The 4393-nt window shown below is 38.0% G+C and overlaps 1 long non-coding RNA gene across 1 annotated transcript in view; it reads left to right on the forward strand.

Moving 5' to 3' along the window:
- Positions 1-4393, forward strand: part of LOC116098278 — a 41954-nt gene that overhangs the window by 8612 nt on the left and 28949 nt on the right. The window lies entirely within an intron of this gene.

Below are 4393 nucleotides of genomic sequence, written 5' to 3' on the forward strand. Positions count from 1 at the left end.
ATGGTTGGGTGATGTGGTAGAGATGGGAGAGATATCATGTCTGAGAAGTGAGAAGTGAAGATATCTACTATGTAGGAGGAAAAGGAAGAGAGGTTAGTGGACAAAGAGGAAGGCCAGAGAAAGGAGAATGCAGATAATGTCATGACAGGGAGAAGGGAATTAAGAAGTGCTAGTGGTCCTATGGAATGTTGAGTGATAGAAGATAAATGAACCTTGAGTGTGCTTGCTGGCAGCAGAGAGCCATTCAGCACATAAAGAAATCTCGTTTGAAGGCATCCGGCATCCACGGATACCAGTCTTCTGGGAGAATGTATCTGACAAGGATAGATAACTTCGATTTGAAAAAAAAGTTAAAACTTTCACCTAGAATATGACATGTGGAAATAGGATGTTGTATTCGATGCATTTTAAAGTAACCAGAAGAATACCACCCAGCAAGCTATATTCTAAAACCCAACAGTGACTGAAGAGAAGTTTTAGAATAACTATAAAAAGTATTTTAGAAACATAAAAATATGTCTTCATTAGATAAAAGGAACAAGAGCCAAGCACATTTGATCACAAAATTTCCATGTACATCTCCAATTTGTCCTAACATTTCCTTCATTTTTACTTGGATGAGTTTGTGATATATTTATAGTCATCAGTCTTTGAAGTAAATAAAATCATGCAATACTAAAATGACACACAAATAATTCTTTTCCTCTCATCTATTTAAATTTTCTGATACCTAGTTCTGTGAATAGACAAATTGAAAGTTTGTGAAATAAGAGAGTTAATCTTACCAAAAACTTTAGATTTTGTCACATTTAGGTTTGAATGAACCTTAATTGAGAAATTACTTCCAACAGATTGACATGTGGTCACATCAGTGAGGGCATTTTTCTTGTTTGCTAATTAATGTAGAAGGGACTAGCCCACCATGGACAAGGCCATCCCCAGGAAGATGGCCTGAGCTGTATAAGAGTGACAGGTGCATGTGTGCCTGGAAGTCAGTCAGTCAGCCATGGCCTTTGCTTCAGCCTCTGCCTGTAAGTTTCTGCCTTGAGCTTTTGCCTGGTTTCTCTTGAATCTGGACTATGACCTATAATACAAATGAACCTTTTCTTCCCCAGGCTGGCTCCATCCAGTGTTTTATCACACCAGAAAGCAAAAAGGACAGGTATAAAATAATATGCTCATATAAGTATAGTTACGATTTTAATAAAAACCTTGTCTAAGGGGTGAATTTCTTGTCTAATTTTACCTAAAATTAAATTGAAATAGTAAGCATATTTTTTAGGTTCTTTAAACCTAAATGCTATTTAGTCATGAGAACTCCTTTGGAAGAAGTAGAAATAAATCAACTTTGTATTAAAATGCACCAATTTCATCACAGGGGATAAATGAGAGATTGAACTGGTAAGGAAAATAATTATCAAATACTTCTAAACTATGTGTTCAGGCTGCTATATCACACACTCCATGGAAACCAGTTTAAAGAAGTTTGTGTGAATCATCTAGTTAAGATGCCAGTGCACACAGGGGAACTCTTACTAGGCCCCATTCCTAGATGAAGGGGTAGAGACAATCAATGGAAGCTGAGAGGGAGAATCAGTTTTGGATAGGAAGAGTGCCCCTGGTAGGTTATTCAGTCCTCAGCGGTCGGCTCTAATTTCTGGTGGCCAGCCCTAAGCTCAAATATATACAAACAGTTCTAAATGGACTCAGAAAAGCGTGTGTGTGTGTGTGTGTGTGTGTGTGTGTGTGTGTGTCTGTCTGTCTGTGTATGTGTGTGTATGTGCACATGTGTGTATGTTTATTTATTTATTTTTTTAGTATAGAAGAGAGTTTACTTAGGGCATGGGGAAGGGAGTTAAGAGGGTAGCAGAGGCAGAGAAAGGCAGAGAGAAGGAGAGAGTAGAGAAGTAGGGGCCAGCTATGACCACGTGGAGAGATGGGGAGAAGGGAATGGGGAGAGGGGGGAACAAGGGGTTAAAGGGAGTAAGAGGCAAGGTGGAGAAGCAGGAGTAAGAGCGTGTGTGTATGTTTATACATATACACATATGAGGATGAAAATTTCAGCTGCTGGTCCGAGATCAGCTGCAGGTCAGAGATTAGCTGCAAGTGTCCTCCTCTATTGCACTGCACCTTATTTCATGAGACAAGGTCTCTTAACCATTTTGGCTAGACTACCTGGGGAGTGAACCCTTGGGATCTACCTGTCTCTTGTACACCGCAGTGTTGGAGTTAGAAGTGCTCACCATCACCCTGACTTTTACACAGGCTCCAGAAAGTGAACTCAGGTCTTCATCACCCATTTTCATCATCTCCCAACTTCGATATAAATCTTTTTTTAAGCTCGAAGGATTTGGATGTTCCAGGGGGATGACTAAAGCACACCTAAGTGTTTGCTTATATGTGTGATTCCAGAAAAGCTTAACGAAGATCAGACCCACCCTGAACATGTGCTAGACAGTAACTTGAAAGCCTTGCACAAAGAATAAAGGAGATGAGGTTTGTGAATATAGGCATCCTCTGCCTGCCTTTGGGCCACTGTGAGGTAAGCTGTTGGGCTCCATCACCCCTTCCTCATCATGATAAAATGGAACCTCTGAAATTATGAGACAACATAAAGCTTTCCTCCACAAAACTGTTTTGCTCTGGTCTTTTGTCATAGTGAAAAAGATCTAACACATCCATACGGTACCCTCATGAGGATGTTCTGTTCCCGTTTCCTGGCAGCAATGCACAAGCTTCACCTGCTCCACATCAGTAGCAATGTTTGAAATTCTGCGAGCATTCCATTTGTTTGCTTCTGTTAGTTTTCATCACATGTCTGCAGACAGATGAAAAACAAGATGTAACACATGCATTCATGGACTTTTATTTAGCTTTAGAAAGAAAGGTCTGGGATGGTGAGATGGTTCAACGAGTAAAGGTACTTGTCACACTGGAAAACTTGAGGTCGATTGCTGGGAAAGCTTCCACAGTTGTCTTCTTACCTTGGCATAAATGGCATGTATTTGTGTACACCCTCCCTCCTCTTCCCCCAACTCCTGCACACACACAGTTAGTTTCTATTAGATACTAGTGCATAGGTAGAGATTGAAGACATTATGCTAGGGCTAAATAAACTAGACTGAAAAAACAACACATATTACAGAATTCCACTTGTACAAGGTCTGAGGAGTTGTTAGGTAAAATGGCTTTTGCCTGAGAGTAAGAGAAGATGATGAGAATTTTAATAGGCAGAGCACTGAGTTAACAAGCTCTGATGTGGTGCACGACACAAACACCCTTAATACTACTGAACTGGAAACTTATTTTATATTATGTTTTATTGCAAATTTATTTTATTAGCTTAATGGAAAAACTGTGAGTCTGTTATTGTTTTATTAGATCTCTTACATTTATTTTTTAAGCACTGTTAAGTATATTGCTTTTAGGAAGTTAAAGAATATTTATCCTACCCTGTTCATATACCCCTTCAAAATTGATTATAGCTCCCAGCTCCCAGCCTGTTCCACAGAAGCCCCAAACAATGATTTCCTTTTCCACCTGGAGTGAATTGGCCCCTTTCTAATTCCCAGGTCTATTGCAAATATCACACATAAAATATGACTTCTTTCTCATCTTTACCTCTTACAAATGGATATGATAGTTACAATGGGCTTTAATGATTTAATGTTTATCTGTGGTTAGATATTTTTGCTCTTGAGAAATGAGTTTGTTTTGCCTTTTTAAAAAAGCATGTCTATGTCTTATTGCCTCTTTCAACAGAAGCATACTTTCTTATTTTAAAATTAAATGTGTTTCATTCAGAAAAGAAATTATTCTACACAGTACATCTGACATTGCTTTTTGTTCATCCTTCCTACCTCCCCTGCCCCATGCATAGAGTTTTCTAAATTTCAATTCTACATCGCTATCCTTGAGTTAACATGTTCATTTCCTTACTTCCCCATCAGATGTCCCTATAAATAACACTGCACTGAAAATGCTGTCTTCTAAATCACACCACCAATCCTTAAAATTTCCTTAGGACATGTTCCTACATGAGAAATTACCATGCAAAACAAAATATATGCTTTCAGACTTTACTGTAAATTGCAAAATTATCTTTCTTTAAAAATTCCATCACAAAAACTGCCTATGTCGAAGTATCTTTGCTAAGACCGTAGTCTAATTTCTAGTTTCAATATTTTATAAGTTGGCCATTCAATCCATGTTGCTCACTGATTTAATATGCATTTATTTGGTTACTAGGGAAAATGAATCCATTTTAAAAGTATGTGTATCTGGCCATTATATCGCCTCTCTGTGTAATCTGGTAATGTTCTTTATTTCCTTTTAAAATGTGTTTCTTTTCTTTTCTTTTCTTTCTTTCTTTCTTTCTTTTTTTTTGTTTTTT

The sequence above is a fragment of the Mastomys coucha genome, unplaced genomic scaffold, assembly GCF_008632895.1.
Source record: "Mastomys coucha isolate ucsf_1 unplaced genomic scaffold, UCSF_Mcou_1 pScaffold20, whole genome shotgun sequence".
In the NCBI taxonomy this organism is placed as follows: Eukaryota; Metazoa; Chordata; class Mammalia; order Rodentia; family Muridae; genus Mastomys; species Mastomys coucha.